The following is a 17,664-nucleotide window of genomic DNA, read 5'->3' as shown; positions in this document are numbered from 1 at the left end:
CCTGCTGGAGCTGCTGAACACATCTCAACCCATTCTGAAGCAGACCTAGTTGATAGGATGGATCTGTTCTGGGCTATCCATCAGCATCTGCAGCTTTACCTTTAGCTACTACACGTCCACGTATTGAGACATTTTAGATTACAGAGTAGATGTAGTAAATGTTTTTTGTCATACCCGTGGTATACGGTCTGATATACCACGGCTTTCAGCCAATCACCATTCAGGGCTAGAACCACCCAGTTTATAATACGGAGTAGATCACTAATAATCTGTTTTTTTTTAATGGAATGTGTCATCATATATACTGTATATATTACTTCATGTCAAATCAGTAAACAGCTCAACATGCTTAGCCATAAAAATAAAAAAAAGTTCATGTTTTATTTGTTGTTGGTGTTGTATAGCAATGATAGATAATAGAATGGTCTTATTATAGTCAAACTGTCGTGTCATTTATTATTAGTTTATTATTCAGCCAACATCATCATCTCTGAAATGGTGTAGAGCAGTATCACCAAAGAAACTAACAGTATCAAAACATACAACAAGCCTATAGCAACAATTCAAATACTCCAGACAACTCCATCCACTCAAATTCCCATTCAATTTCCAGCTTCACATGGAATCCTTCACAGGAACGTCAAACATAACCAATATTAAAGGGATAGGTCACTCAAAAACTATATTTTAGTATTTTGATCATAGGTTCACTGTTAATACAATCCCCCAAAAATCCCATTGTGCATGTCAGCAGTCAAGTTTTCAGTACAGAGTAAAAACTGTGATGATGATGTGTTTTGCATCATAACAAGTTTTTGAGTAAAGTGATCCTTTAACATGCTTTTGGTTAAAGAGTAAAGGTTGGTTGCGATGCGAGGAGTATCCATCGAGCTCACATTCTGGTCTCCTCTGGTGGTCGATTCACGGCCTGATGGTATGGCAGCCATTTCTTTGAGGATGCTTTTATAGACAAGATCCATCTGTGAACATGAACATCAGAATTGAGTAATTACCACAAAGGTATTTCCAAACATACAGTATTATGTAATGTTGAAAAGCTGTGCCTTTATTCCTTCCTAAATCAATGGAATGACAGTTTAAATGTGTCAAAATATGTCATGTTTATTTGTCACGTGCATAGGATACAACCCACTGGGCAAAAACTGGTTAAATCAACATTGTTTCTAGGTCATTTCAACAAAAAGAAACGTTGAATCAATGTGGAAAACTGATTGGATTTGCAAAAAGTCATCAACGTAAGGACTTTTTGTCTTTTTTTCAACCAACTTTTAACCTAAATCCAATGACATTTTTTTTGTTGATTTCACGTTCAATGGAGTAAAGGTGATATAGAGTTTTGTCTCCTCTAGTTGCACAGGTGACATGCTGGTAGAAATGAGGTAAGACCCATTTCAGTTTCTCTGCATTAAAATGACCGGCCACTATGAGCGCTGCCTCTGGATCAGCATTTTCTTGTTTGCTTAAGGCCCTATACAGCTCGTTGACTGCGGTCTTAGTGCCAGCATCGGTTTGTGGTGGTAAATAGACAGCTACAGTTGAGCTCGCTCGGTTTAGCTCAACGTTGATTGGCTATTATTATTATTTTTTTTAATTATCAAGGGAGGCCAAATGCTCGCTGGCTTCACTTATATTCAATGCTATGGGCGGCAACAATGTAATACTCTTCATGACCAGACCGCATCAGATAGATGGCCTACACATACAGAGACAGAGGGGCGCTGTTTTGCTCGATCCTATGCTTTCGCCGGTGAGATACATTCAGCCTCTTTCCGAATTGAAGGAAAATTATGACAACACAGAGAGACAAAAGATATGTCACTTTAATTATTTGTACTGTTTTACCCACTTTATATATAGTGCCTCCAGAAAGTATTCATACCCCTTGACTTTTTGCAAGTTTTGGGGTTACAGCCTGAATTCAAAATTGATTAAATAAATAAAACATTTCACCCATATCTAGACACAATACCCCAACATGTTTCAGAAACGTCTGAAATTGTATTGAAATTAAATACAGATATATCTCATTCACATAAGTATTCACACCCCTGAGTCAATACTTTGTAGAAGCAATCACATTGTAGGATTTTTAATGAATTTATTTGCAAATTATGGTGGAAAATAAGTATTTGGTCAATAACAAAAGTTTCTCAATACTTTGTTATATACTCTTTCTTGGCAATGACACAGGTCAAATGTTTTCTGTAAGTCTTCACAAGGTTTTCACACACTGTTGCTGGTATTTTGGCCCATTCCTCCATGCAGATCTCCTCTAGAGCAGTGATATTTTTGGGCTGTCGCTGGGCAACACGGATTTCAACTCCCTCCAAAGATTTTCTATGGGGTTGAGATCTGGAGACTGGCTAGGCCACTCCAGGACCTTGAAATGCTTCTTACGAAGCCACTCCTTCGTTGCCCGGGCGGTGTGTTTGGGATCATTGTCATGCTGAAAGACCCAGCCATGTTTCATCTTCAATGCCCTTGCAGATGGAAGGAGGTTTTCACTTAAAATCTCACGATACATGGCACCATTCATTCCTTCCTTTACACGGATCAGTCGTCCTGGTCCCTTTGCAGAAAAAACAGCCCCAAAGCATGATGTTTCCACCCCCATGCTTCACAGTAGGTATGGTGTTCTTTGGATGCAACTCAGCATTCTTTGTCCTCCAAACACGACGAGTTGAGTTTTTACCAAAAAGTTATATTTTGGTTTCATCTGACCATATGACATTCTCCCAATCCTCTTCTGGATCATCCAAATGCACTCTAGCAAACTTCAGACGGGCCTGGACATGTACTGGCTTAAGCAGGGGGACATGTCTGGCACTGCAGGATTTTAGTCCCTGGCGGCGTAGTGTGTTACTGATGGTAGGCTTTGTTACTTTGGTCCCAGCTCTCTGCAGGTCATTCACTAGGTCCCCCCGTGTGGTTCTGGGATTTCTGCTCACCGTTCTTGTGATCATTTTGACCCCACGGGGTGAGATCTTGCGTGGAGCCCCAGATCGAGGGAGATTATCAGTGGACTTGTATGTCTTCCATTTCCTAATAATTGCTCCCACAGTTGATTTCTTCAAACCAAGCTGCTTACCTATTGCAGATTCAATCTTCCCAGCCTGGTGCAGGTCTACAATTTTGTTTCTGGTGTCCTTTGACAGCTCTTTGGTCTTGGCCATAGTGGAGTTTGGAGTGTGACTGTTTGAGGTTGTGGACAGGTGTCTTTTATACTGATAACAAGTTCAAACAGGTGCCATTAACACAGGTAACGAGTGGAGGACAGAGAAACCTCTTAAAGAAGAAGTTACAGGTCTGTGAGAGCCAAAAATCTTGCTTGTTTGTAGGTGACCAAATACTTATTTTCCGCCATAATTTGCAAATAAATTCATTAAAAATCCTACAATGTGATTTTCTGGATTTTTTTTCCTCAATTCGTCTGTCATAATTGATGTGTACCTATGATGAAAATTACAGGCCTCTCTCATCTTTTTAAGTGGGAGAACTTGCACAATTGGTGGCTGACTAAATACTTTTTTTCCCCACTGTATATTTGGGGATTTTCTCCCATACTTCCTAGCAGATTTTTTGCAGCTCTGTTAAGTTAGATGGGGAGCGGCGGTGAACAGCAATCTTCAAGTCTTTCCACAGATTTTCAATGGGATACAAGTCTGGGCTACAAAATTTTTGTCTCATCAGAGCACAAAATCTTTTGCCTTATGATCTGTCTTTCACGTGCCTTTTTGCAAACTCCAGGTGTGCTGTCATGTGCCTTTTGTCAGGAGTGCTGTAGAGACTGTTGTCCTTCTGGCAGGTTCTCCCATCTCAGCCAAGGAACTCTGTAGTAATGTCAGAGTGGTCATTGTGTTCTTGGTCCCCTCCACGACCAAGGTCCTTCTTGCCTGGTTGTTCAGTTTGGTCAGACAGCCAGCCCTAGGCAAAGTCTGGGTAGTTCCATATTTTTTAAATTTCCCAATGATGGAGACCACTGGGCTCTTGGAAACTTTCAACAGTCTAGAATTAGTTTTATACCCTTCCCCAGATATATGCCTCATCACAATTCTATCTCGGAGATCTACGGACAGTTCCTTGGACTTCATGGTATAGTTTCTGCTCTGAAATGCACTGTCAACTGTGGGACCTTATATAGACAGGTGTGTTTCTTTCTAAATCATGTCCAAACAATTGAATTGGACACAGGTGGACTCCAATCAAGTTGTAGTGACGTCTCAAGGATGATCAAAGGAAATTGGATGCACCTGAGCTTAATTCGGAGTGTCATAGCAAAGGGATGTGAATACTTACGTAAATGAGATATTTTTTCAATAAATGTGAAAGAATTTCAAAAAATGTTTTTCACTTTGTCATTATGGGATATTGAGTGTGAATGGGATCCATTTTGAATACAGGCTTTAACCAGTGACATGTATTCATGGATGCCAAAAGATTTCCCAAGAAAAATAGAAAAAAAGATTAAATCATTTATCTTTCATCTCTCTGTGTTGTCATAATTTTCTTAAATTCGCAAGAGGCTGAATGTATCTCACCAGCGAAAGCATCCGAGCAAGCGAAACAGCACCCCTCTGTCTCTCTACGTGTAGGCCATCTACTGTATCTGATGAGGTCTGGTCATGAAGAGTATGACATTGAATGCAAGGGAAGCCAGCGAGCATTTGGCCTCCTTTAAAATAATAGCCAATCAGCATTGAGCTAAACTGAGCGAGCTCAACTGTGAATGGTCCTGGCACATCAAAAACAGGTGTCAAGGGAAGCAAGTTTGTATTTGGCTTCACTTCTATCACAGAGAAATACGTAATCAACAGAAACAACTTGAATTGTTGCATCTTGTTGTGTTGTTGTCCTCCGGTGGCTAAAATGGGCCCTTTCCTAAATTAGCCATGGATGGAGATAGGGATTTGGACTTGTGGTTTTACTTAATTCTCCATACTGGAGATGATAAAGGTGATTCTGATCCATTCATAAAATACATTGTGGCCCTGGACTGAGAGGATGGAAGTTCAATATGCAGCTAGATGTAGTAGGTTAATGTTAACTAGCTAACGTTGCCCATGAAAGGAAGTTAGGCTAGCGAGCAAGCATTTTAGCCAGGTAGCCTAGGAAAACAAAAAATAAAAGTGTGTACTGTATGACAGAGTCATTGACCGTTTCATCAACATGAAAGAGATGAGGATGGCATTGGCGTTTTTCTACAAGTAGGGTGAGTCAACATGTTTTTTCTACTTGCACGAACGCACACACACACACACACACACACACACACACACACAAACAGAAATCAGAACCGTGGACAGCCACATCATATTTAGCATACGTTGATTGGACTAAATTTCTTTTGATATCTTTTAGTTCTCACTGTATTAAACTAAGTATGGGTGATTTGATGATGTTGAAATGGTGCTGGAATAGTGGAGGCAGCTCCTGTTTTCTTTTTGGCTTGCAGTAACTCTCAGTGGTTCTAAATCAATAGTTGTTTAGTAGACCGAAAATATGGACTTTCTTGACCATGCTGTAGGTCATGTAACTGTTTGTTTCATGCAATATGATTTGTGGACTTCACCGGACAGAGGTTGCGCTCAGGTTTTGTGATTAAACAAATGTGTGGTTAAATGTATTCTGCCACTGTGTCTTCTTATTGTCTCCGCCTTAGGCATATATCACGGTCGCAAGGCATATGAACTATCAGGCTATAGAGCAAACAACGCAATTAACACTGGTCACTTTAATGTTTACATTCTGTTTTACCAACTTTATGTGTATATACTGTATTCTAGTCATGGCTTATCCTATATAACTACTGCTGTACACATCTTCTCTGTTTATATACTGTCTTTAGCAGATGCTCTTATTTTAGAGCAATTTACAGGAGCAATTAGGATTCAGTGCCTTGCTCAAGGGCACATCGACAGATTTCAAACCAGCGACCTTTGGTTACTGGCCCAACGCTCTTAACCGCTAGACTACCTGCTGTTATGTGTATATATATATATATTTATATTCCGGCCTCTGACATTGCTCATTCTGATATTTCAGAATTTCAGAATTTCAGATTTCTTCTGGATTATGTATGTATTTGTCATGATTCTCTAAAGCAGAACCCAGAAGCAGACCAGGACAAGGTGAGTAGAACGAAGGTGAGTATTTATTTACAGACTCAAAGGTGGGAGCAGAATAATCCAGGAGACGGAGCGGGCAGCGGAGGTGAGTTGGTGGGAGTGAATAGGCAGATCCAATGGTGTCACAGAAGCCACCGACGACCAGGCAGGGGTGGGGTGAATGTTCCGGGAGAATGACTGTAGACAGAGTAAACGGAGGTGAGTACACGGCAAGCAAAAAGTACAAAACAACAAAACTAACACTAGTAAACTTGAGGCTGATACGCTGACACAACATACTGTTCGTGGTCCTCTGTAGCTCAGCTGGTAGAGCACGGCGCTTGTAACGCCAAGGTAGTGGGTTCGATCCCCGGGACCACCCATACACAAAAAAAATGTATGCACGCATGACTGTAAGTCGCTTTGGATAAAAGCGTCTGCTAAATGGCATATTAAAATGTATATAATATTATTAAAATTAAATATTAATATTAAATGGCTAACGATCCGGCAGGGAATGGATGTCAGGTCAGAGCTTATGAAGAGAAGAGGTGATGATCAGGACCAGGTGTGCAGATAGCTGATGAGATGCAGGTGCGGGTAATCGAGAGATCTCCCGCCTAGCTTCGTCGCCCGGTAACCAGACAGGGTGCGTTCAGGAACCTTCAGGAAACAGACTCCAAGACAGAAAACAGGCAACTCAGGCAGAAACAGACTCAGGAAGCGGGATTCATGACAGTATTGATTTTTACATATTTTTTATTGCTAGGTATTACTGCACTGTTGGAACTAGAAACACAAGCATTTCGCTGCACCTGCGATAACATCTGCACATTTTTATTTATTTATTTTATTTTGCCTTTATTTAACTAGGCAAGTCAGTTAAGAACAAATTCTTATTTACAATGGCAGCCTACACCGGCCAAACCCTATTTGCAGAAGGTGTTGGCAGCACCTCTCAGATGTGACCTCGTTTGTTCCGGCACCTGGCTCCGGTACCTCACGCGGTATTATTTATACAATCTGTTCATATAGGAATATTTTATGTATCATTAAGGCAAAATGTTGGGAAATGTCAAAGGTAAAATATAGTAAACATGATTGACATTCTATAATCCAGATGTATGTTTAAATAAGGAATATAGCCAATACAGTGTGTAAACATAAATTAATGTATTTATGTGTAATGAGATTAGGGAAAGGGTCCGCTACCAATATAATGAGATTAGGGAAAGGGTCTGCTACCAATATAATGAGATTAGGGAAGAGGCTTCCTATGGAAAAGCGCCCATGACCTTTTGGAGTAAACCACATGTCACATCTGGACGTTGAAAGATAAGGGTAGAGTGGCACTAAAATAAGTTAATCATTTGCCCTAAGGGGAGTAATTGTATGCTATGTAAACATGACTGTGCATTTGGGTGTGTACATAAGAGATCTCTAAGCCAAAGAGAGACAGTTGTTCCATGGAGCAAGCTCGGCTTTGTTATGCAATAAAGTCTAATTCTTGGATTCACAAGCTCCGGTGTCTTGAGAGATATTTTTGAGTTGACTATTTTTAGTCAAATATTTCTACGACATTCACTGTTTGCACAGTAAGTGATCAGAGTTAAGTGATCAGAGTTAAATCAAGTTGCCTTCTGGTTATTTCTTCCGCCTCCCAGAAAAACCATCATGTAAAAGCGCGATGATCCTTCTGTGCAATCATCCTAATCCTTCCACACTGATTTATGACCTGCTGTCTTATTTGTACATAGAGGTTATGGGGCGGGCGGACGAGGTAAGTAACTGATCTTGAAACAGGTCTTGGCAGTGGTGGTCAGCTAGTGAAGAGGTCCCTACATAATCACGTCAAGTAGCCTAGGCTAGTCGTCTCCCTACTGAATTTGAAACGGAGGGAAAGCCAAATCAAAAATGAATAAGAAAAGGCAATCAACTTTGAGGAAGTTTATCAAGTCCCGAAATCCAGAACAATATGGTTATCGAACGCGAAACGAGCCAGAGAACTGTCAGTGCCGGATGAGAGGAGTGAGAAGCAAACTGCTCCTGATGGCGAAGCTTTAGCTAGCAGAGCTGCTTATCCCGTCAGTTCAGCATCACCACCGGCACCTCCACTAGCCAGTAGGCCTACTAGCGAGTCAGACTCTGCGGGAGAGGGGGTGAGAAGCAAACGTATAACCCCTGTGCTGTACAACATGCAAAAAGGTAGGGAGTTTGGGCCCGGAAGAGACTGGAGGGATAAAACTAGGAAAAGAGTGGGTGGAATGTACAATAACATACTCTGCCTCCAACGTAAAAAAGCAACAAAGAGCCCTCAGAAAAAAAGGTTTTTGAACATGGCCAAACCAAGGCCGATTTAGCGGCAGCAAGCATCGTAGACAAGGCTAAAGAGGACACCTTAACACAGGTTATAGTTAACGCTCAAAATAAAAACATAGACACTGCAGCCAGAGTCTTCTGAACAGCTGACTTGGAGGCTAAACTTCACAGACCCGCTCACGGTTTTGAGCAAGAAATGGACTCTCAGGAGTTAAATGGACTTGACATTGGGAGAATTTTCCATTCTAATGTTGCTTGCTCCAACATACAGCAACATATTTCGTCTGACATGAAGTGAAAACTATTTGAAAGAATAGTACAGTGCTCTCCCAAAATCAGCCTAATGCTCGATGAGGCTACTAGTTTGAATAAAAAGAGTGCCTTGATTGTACACAGATATGGGCGTACCAGCAAACGTTTTTGTTGATCTTGTGGAACTGGAGGATTTATCTGCTGGGTGAATTGTCCGTAATCTGTTATCTGCATTAGAGGGTGTAAAGTTTACTGAGGACTTTCTCTCCAAAACCCTCATTGGAATAACGTGTGATGGTGCGTCTGTCATGCTGGGACGCAAGAGCAGAGTAACAACAAGGCTCCAGGCCCTCTTCCCTAATATAACTGTTTGGCACTGCTCGGCACACAGGCTTTGAGGTCACAGTATGTGATGTGGTAAAAGAGATGGGCTCTACCAATCATTTAAAAATACTTATGGACAAGCTATATTCGCTTCATAGCGTATCCAACAAAAACCGAATGGAGCTGAAGGAGTGCACAAAGAGTTTAGACATTCAGCTGTGCAAAATCAGCAGGATCTTGGACACTAGATGGGTGGCATCCAGTTTTAGAACTATAGAGTCTGAGTGGAAGAATTTACCCGGCTCTTCACAAGCATTTCACCACAGCAGCTGAGGATGCCTCCCGCCACGGAGTGACCCGTCACACCCATAGTGGCCTTGCCATGCGGATATCCTCGCATGCGTTTGTTAACAATGTAGGCCTTATGTGTGATGCACTTCAACAACTATCTGAATTGTCACTCGAGCTCCATAAGAGAGACTGCACAATTATCACTGCACACAGAGCAGTCAACGGGGAAGCGAGAGTGTTCAGTGCAATGGCAGAGCAGCCAGGCCGACACACAACTCAGCCAGATAAGGATTCAGGAGAACTCTTTCCAAGGAGTCAAACTGAATGGTGGAAGACCCAGCGACATAGTCCTTAATCAGAGGGAGTTTTTCGAGAGCTTGGCGAGGAACATAAAGGCTAGAAGATTTTCTCAAGGAGGACGGGCGGTGGACGATACAGGATACAGCCATTTCATAGAGGAGATGAAGGTGCTTTACGCTCAATACTGGCCGGAGGACGCAGAAGCACTGTATGGAGAAACAGAGATAGAATCTCTCTGTCAGCGGTTTGGCATTGACACTCCACGTACGGTCATACGGGCCTACAGGCAGTACAGGGACACTGATGGTAATGATAAAGGAGACTTTCCAGATGGACTTAAGGATCTGTTGATGGTGGTCAGCACCATCCCCATCTCCAGATGGACTTAAGGATCTGTTGATGGTGGTCAGCACCATCCCCATCTCCAGATGGACTTAAAGAGATGTTGATGGTGGTCAGCACCATCCCCATCTCCAGTGCAGAATGCGAGCAGGGATTTTCTCAAATGAATCTGATTTGCACCTCAACCCGCGCCTCTCTGCATACCTCCACCATATCAGGGCTACTCTTTCTGAACCTTGTTGGCCCACCCCTGACCAAATTCAACCCAGTCCCCTATGTGAGGTCATGGATTGCTAAAGGACACAGACGTGTCACAGACACCAGGAGCAAAACAAGAAATAGGGAGAAGACGCACAAGGAAATGGCTGTGTTGTGGGAGGTTTTCCTTTACAAACTTGTTCTGTACTGTGAAGTTCATCTGAATATGCGCTTCATACTATCACATAGGCAGGAGGTCTATATAAATATATTATAATATGTGTTCTGCTGTAGCCTACATTGATTTATTTTATTTTGAAGTATATTCTGATATCAAGTCAAATGATTGTGATATGTTTGTTCTACTGCTACATTGATATCTTGAAAAGTATAACAAATTCGACTCTTGTAAGCCCCACAGATGAGTATGTGTGCATATGCATATGGCGGGTGTTCTGCAGTGATGCCTAAAAATGTTGCTGTACATTGATGTCTTGAAAATTAGGCTATAAGAAATTCAGATTTGTAAGCTGGAAAGCATTTTTAGGACTATATTTTCCTCCTCATATTGTAGCCTACAATATGTGTCTCCACACACCTAGGCCTAGAACAAGGGTGTTTTTATTGATCTCTGATTCTCAGTTTATCAGTGTCAAAGTAGCCTTCCATTTCGATAATTTGTGTGGTACTAACAAAGATTCTGCCAAAGTCTCCAGTCATGTAAGATGATGTAGAATTGCATGAATAAAAAGCGTTTATAAAAGGCCAACATTTTCCCGGACGTTATGCTACAAAAGAATGTACCCCATATGTGCAACTTCTGTAAGTGCCTCTACTGTACTGCTCAATGCCGCTACGCAAATGCATTGCGGTACCTCAGAACTCCCCAGGTCACCACCCTCTCGTGCTCACTGTTCAGTTCCGGCACCTCCCGATTTACAAACTAAGCACTGGGTGTTGGCACATCTCTATTGTGTAAATAGTGTGATATCAAGTTTCTCTTTCATCCCGAGCCTTTATAAGGAAAGCTGAAGTTGATTTGTTCACACCTTCAGAGACATAGGCCTTCTTTTCATCCAAACCATTAGACCTAGCTGCTTCTGTCTGTCCAGAATGAGAGCTGTTGTTGTTCTTCTGCTTGTGGCTGTGGCCAGTGCTAAGGTGTTTGACAGATGTGAGCTGGCCAGAGCGCTGAAAGGCATCCGGGATGGATGGCTTCGCCGGAAACAGCCTGCCCAACTGTGAGTGATAATAGACTCGATCATGGTCTTTGAGGATGTGTGTGTGTGTGTGCTCCCAAAATATCTTACTATAGCTAACCTTACACTGAGGATAATGTTGACATCAACCGAGTGACTTTCTTTCCTCCAAGGGGTGTGCCTGTCCAAAATGGGGAGTCGAGCTACAATACCCAGGCCACCAACCGCAACACCCGACGGCTCCACCGACTACGGCATCTTCCAGATCAACAGCTCGCTACTGGTGTGACGGACGTGACCCGAGGGCTAAGAACGTCTGTGGTATCCGCTGCAGCCGTGAGTAGCCTGCATACCAAATGGAATTGCATACACAGTGGATTACTTTTCACCTGAGAAATGTGCCGGGTTGAGGGGTATTGGCCGTGTAACTGTATGAGGTGTTTGAGGAGGTTCGTCCGAGGATGAGACGGATGATGGTCCTCCTCAAACGTGTGTTTTATTGAGAGGCAGGGGCAGTAGCTTGTAAAGTGCACTAGAAACAGTGGCTTCAGAAAGTATTTGACTTATTCCACATTTTGTTGTGTTTCAGCCTGAGATTTAGTGTCACTGGCCTACACACAATACCCCATAATGTAAAAGTGGAATTATATGTTTTTAGAATGTTTACAAAATGTATTACAAATGAAAATCTGAAATGTCTTGAGTCAATAAGTATTCAACCCTTTTTTATGGCAAGCCTAAATAAGTTCAGGAGTGAAAATGTGCTTGACAAGTCACATAAGTTGTGTGCAATAACTGTGTTTAACATGATTTTTGAATGACTACCACATCTCTGTACCCCCACACATACAATGATCTGTAAGGTCCCTCAATCGACCAATGAATTTCAAACACAGATTCAACCACAAACACCAGGGAGGTTTCCAATGCCTGGCAAAGAAGGGCAACTATTGATAGATGATTAAAAATAATAAAAGCAGACATGGAATATCCATTTGAGCATGGTGAAGTTATTCATTACATGTTGGATGGTGTATCAATACACCCATTCACTACAAAGATACAGGTGTCCTTCCTAACTCAGTTGCCGGAGAGGGAAGGAAACCGCTCAGGATTTCACCTTGAGTCCAATGGTGACTTTTAAAAAGTTACAGAGTTTAATGGCTGTGATGGGAGAAAACTGAGGATGGATCAACAACATTGTAGTTACTCCACAATACTAACCTAAATGACAGAGTGAAAAGAAGGAAGCCTGTACAGAATATAAATATTCCAAAACATGCATCCTGTTTGCAATAAGGCACTAAAGTAATACTGCAAAAAAATGTGGCAAAGAAATAAACTTTATGTCCTGAATACAAAGCGTTATGTTTGGGGCAAATCCAACACAACACATCACTGAGTACCACTCTTCATATTTTCAAGCATGGTGATGGCTGCATCATGTTATGGGTATGCTTGTCATTGGCAAGGACTAGGGAGTTTTTTAGGATAAAAATAAACGGAATAGACCTAAGCACAGGCCAAATCCTAGAGGAAAACCTGGTTCAGTCCATGGCCGCGGGAAGATGTTTTCAAATCAAATCTAATGAAATGTTATTGGTCACATACACATATTTAGCAGATGTTATTGCGGGTGTAGCGAAATGCTTGTGGGGGGTGCTGTCGACCAGGACTCTAATGTAGGATCTTCTCAGTGTGCTGGACAAAGCATTTAACCAACAAGTACTTAAAGTATTTAAAGATTACTAGAGTAGACTATGGGTGAAGAATTTCGCTCTACTGACTCAGCTCATACAGGAGTAATAAAGGCCTAGTGCACTAATTTGGCAAAGAAATGAAATATTTGTGATTTATCAGGTGTTGCTGCAGCACCACCAGCAACCCTACTTCCCGCGGCTATGGTTCAGTCTGCTTTCCAGCACCCCTACTTCCCCGCAGCTATGGTTCAGTCTGCTTTCCAGCACCCCCTACTTCCCGCGGCTATGGTTCAGTCTGCTTTCCAGCACCTCTACTTCCCGCGGCTATGGTTCAGTCTGCTTTCCAGCACCCCTACTTCCCACAGCTATGGTTCAGTCTGCTTTCCAGCACCAGCATTGTCCAGCAGGACAATAACCTGAAACACAGCACCTCTACTTCCCACGGCTATGGTTCAGTCTGCTTTCCAGCACCAGCATTGTCCAGCAGGACAATAACCTGAAACACAGCACCTCTACTTCCCACGGCTATGGTTCAGTCTGCTTTCCAACAGATACTGGGAGACAAATGTACCTTTCAGCAGGACAATAACCTGAAACACAAGGCCAAATATACACTGGTGTTGCTTACCAAGACAACATTGAATGTTCCTGAGTGACCTAGTTACAGTTGTTGTCACGCCCTGGCTCTGGGGACTCTAGTATGTTGATCCAGGGTGTGAGTTTTCATTTGTGTTCGTTCTAGTATTGTGTTTCTATCAGTATTGTGTTTCTCTCCTGAAAAGATTCTCAGGGGGGCAATTTTTCTGATGATTTAGGTGACCTACACACATTTAAAAAGATATGTCACCCCCTCCTCCGCACACTCCACTGGCTTCCAGTTGAAGCTCGCATCCGTTACAAGACCATGGTGCTTGCTTTTGGAGCAGCGAGGGGAACGGCACCTCTGTACCTTCGGGCTCTGATCAGTCCCTACACCCAAACGAGGGCATTGCGTTCATCCACCTCTGGCCTGCTGGCTCCCCTTCCTCTGCGGAAGCATAGTTCCCGCTCAGCCCAGTCAAAACTGTTCGCTGCTCTGGCACCCCAATGGTGGAACAAGCTCCCTCACGACGCCAGGACAGCGGAGTCACTCACCACCTTCCGGAGACATTTGAAACCCCACCTCTTTAAGGAATACCTGGGATAGGATAAAGCAATCCTTCTACCCCCCCCCACACACACAGCGGAGTCACTCACCACCTTCCGGAGACATTTGAAACCCCACCTCTTTAAGGAATACCTGGGATAGGATAAAGTAATCCTGTGTTGGCTTACAAAAGCAAAATAAGTTATCACAGTAAAAATAATCAAGGGTGTTCTTTCACATTCCTCAACACTGCATAAACAATATGCATTTCCATAAAACACCTCATCTAATTGTGCCACAAAGTTGACAAGTCCAAGAAAAATACCAGGGTTGGTGGAGCCCTCAGTTTCATCTTTGCCTCGCAAAGCTAACTCAAACACTCCGCAAAACTTCACACACTGGATTAGCCGGGCTGAGGATGTGGCGGTTCTTGCTAACCTCATCATTGTGGCGGCGGACAGCTAGCCTGTATCCCTCATCCAGTTGAGTGGCAATGTTCACTCTCCCCAAAGCAGACAATCTCAAACAGCTATCCATGTGGGTCTTTGACAGCTCATGTTTCTTAATCTTTTCTGAAAGATGGTGCATGTCCGTTACACCAGTCGCTGTCCAAGCGGTGCTGTCTGTCGTGCCGCCTTCAGGGTGAAAGAGTAAGCAGGGGTAGCAGAAGACTGCATTAGCTACAGCGCAGCCTGCTAGCCAGGTTTTTCGTTCGTACCAATTTTTGGAAAATACTCGGTGTAGGACTTTCCCCCTTTAGTAGAAACCTGTTGAATTATTAAATTTGGTCTGGGGAGGTCCTAATTGTTTCGTTGCCAATTTATCTTGATTTGTTCGCCGACAAAAAGGAACTTCTTTCAAAGAGACAATCAAGTTGCACTGAACGATAGCCATCTTGACAGTAGTACGTGAATTGATTGACGCTGCTACCCGCTCTTTTCTTAGTTACGTTCATGGTTATGTTACATATGACGAAAGCGCGTAAGTGCAAGCCCTCCCGGAACTCATAGAGATCGTATTGAAAGCTCTGATATTTGAAAAAAAGATTTTACATGAGAGTCTATGAGAGACTTCTGGGCGATTTTCAACCTGACTGAAATCGCCCCAAAAAGGGGCGGGGCCATTTGAAGCACGACTTTAGCCTGATTGGACATTTAGTGGCAGATCAGACGTCTAGATTAGAACACTGATAACTACTGTTGCCGTGATATAATTGATTAGAAAAAAAATCCCTTCCTTTTCCCGTTTGGCAGTGCGTCGCCCATATCGCCCTAATGAACACACCGCCCCTGGTTTCTATGTTGGCCAGTGTGGTTCTCAATCAGAGGCAACGTGAATCAGCTGTTGCTTGTTGTCTCTGATTGGGACCCATACTTAGTCAGCCTGTTTCCCACAGTATGGTGTGGGATCTTGTTCCTTTTGGTTTGTGTTTGTACCGTAGGACTTCACGTATCGTTTGTTGTTTTGTTCGTGTAACATTAATAAAAGCATGTGCCTTGGTCCTCCTCTGTATACGACGATCGTGACAGTTGTGGCTTAAATCAGCATGAAAATTCATGACAAGACTTGAAAATGGCTATCTAGAAATGATTTACATTTTTTACATTTGAGTCATTTAGCAGATGCTCTTATCCAGAGCGACTTACAGTTAGTGAGTGCATACATTTTCATACTGGCCCCCCGTGGGAATCGAACCCACAAGCCTGGCGTTGCAAGCGCCATGCTCTACCAACTGAGCTACACAGGGCCACCATACATAACCTTCCAGTTAGTGGAACTGAAACTACATAAAAAAATAAACAACGTTACCATGACTTATTGAAATCCATTTTTAAACCATGGCTTCTCTCTACTTGTACCACTCTCATGATCAGTAAAACAAAAACCTCATCCTATTTAGAAATGACAAAATGGCCAACATCCAACTTAATAAACAGAGCTTGAATAATTGTTTAAAGAATAATGTGCAGATATTGGACAATCCAAGTGTGCAAAGCTCTGAGAGACTTATGCAGAAAGACTCACAGGTGATTCTAACATGTATTGACTCAGGGTGTGAATACTGTATTTCAGTTTCAATACATTTGCACAAAGTTCTAAAAACTTGTTTTCGCTATTGTGTGTAGATTGGTGAGAAAGAAATCTATATAATCAATTTTGAATTTAGGCTGTAACACAATAATATATGGAATAGGTCAAGGGGAATTAATACTTTCTGAAGGCACTGTAATGCTGATCTTACATAATTCTGATCTAACATTTGAATACAGTCAGAATTTGAATAAACAGACACCGGTGCTCCCTGACCCTGACCCTACTTACCTGCATTGTTTCATTGTAATCTGTTGTTTTATAAAGCTTTAGGTTCCTCCTGTTTCCCAGACGGTACTATGACTAAAGGTTTTTCCCTTCCTCTTTCTTCTGACAGAGCTGCTAACTGATGACATCACAGTGGCGATCCGTTGTGCCAAGCGTGTTGTGCTGGACCCGAACGGAATCGGGGCATGGTAAGGTGGCAGGTTTCCCTGAAAGAACTATGTTACAACAAAAATTAAGTTACAAAATAATTAGCCATACTTTATGTTACCTGTAGCCCAATATCACAGTACAAGGCTAGGTATAAATGGGCTAACCTGTAACAAATTAGCTCTCACCTTTTTAGAAGACCTAAAATGGTAAGAAATGCCTGTACTGACATACTTGTTACATGGTAATTATATAACTTATATACTCCCTTAAAATGACCCTGAATGAATGCCTGCATAATGTAAACCGTTTCCAAGTCTTCCAATTCCACACGATGTTCTGTTGTCTTATATCTGATATGTAATATCTATAAAGCAAAATATCAACATGATGGTGTGTGTCCATTTTAGGGTGGGTTGGCGCAATCACTGTCAGTATCGGGACCTGAGCTCCTACGTGGCTGGCTGTGGGGTCTGAGATCCTGCTGGAGCTTCTGAACACTTCTCAACCCATACTGAAGCAGACCTAATTGATAGGATGGATCTGTTCTGGACTATCCATCAGCATCTGCAGCTTTACCTTTAGCTACTACACGTCCACGTATTGAGACATTTTAGATTACAGAGTAGATGTAGTAAATGCTTTTGTCATACCCGTGGTATACGGTCTGATATACCACGGCTTTCAGCCAATCACCATTCAGGGCTCGAACCACCCGGTTTATAATACGGAGTAGATCACAAATAATCTGTTTGTTTTTTTAATCGAATGTGTCATCATATATACTGTTTAATATTACTTCATGTCAAATCAGTAAACAGCTCAACATGCTTAGCCATAAAAATAAAAAAAAGTTCATGTTTTATTTGTTGTTGGTGTTGTATAGCAATGATAGATAATAGAATGGTCTTATTATAGTCAAACTGTCATGTCATGTATTATTAGTTTATTATTCAGCCAACATCATCATCTCTGAAATGGTGTAGAGCAGTATCACCAAAGAAACTAACAGTATTTTACCA

At 42.2% G+C, this 17,664-nt stretch overlaps 1 pseudogene; it reads left to right on the top strand.

Moving 5' to 3' along the window:
• Nucleotides 1–11,246: 11,246 nt before the first annotated feature.
• Nucleotides 11,247–17,507, top strand: LOC121581949 (annotated as a pseudogene).
• Nucleotides 17,508–17,664: the final 157 nt, after the last annotated feature.

The sequence above is a fragment of the Coregonus clupeaformis genome, chromosome 15 (genome assembly GCF_020615455.1).
Source record: "Coregonus clupeaformis isolate EN_2021a chromosome 15, ASM2061545v1, whole genome shotgun sequence".
Classification (NCBI taxonomy): domain Eukaryota; kingdom Metazoa; phylum Chordata; class Actinopteri; order Salmoniformes; family Salmonidae; genus Coregonus; species Coregonus clupeaformis.
Note: the sequence above shows the minus strand (reverse complement) of the source record. Positions and strands in the feature narration are given on the sequence as shown.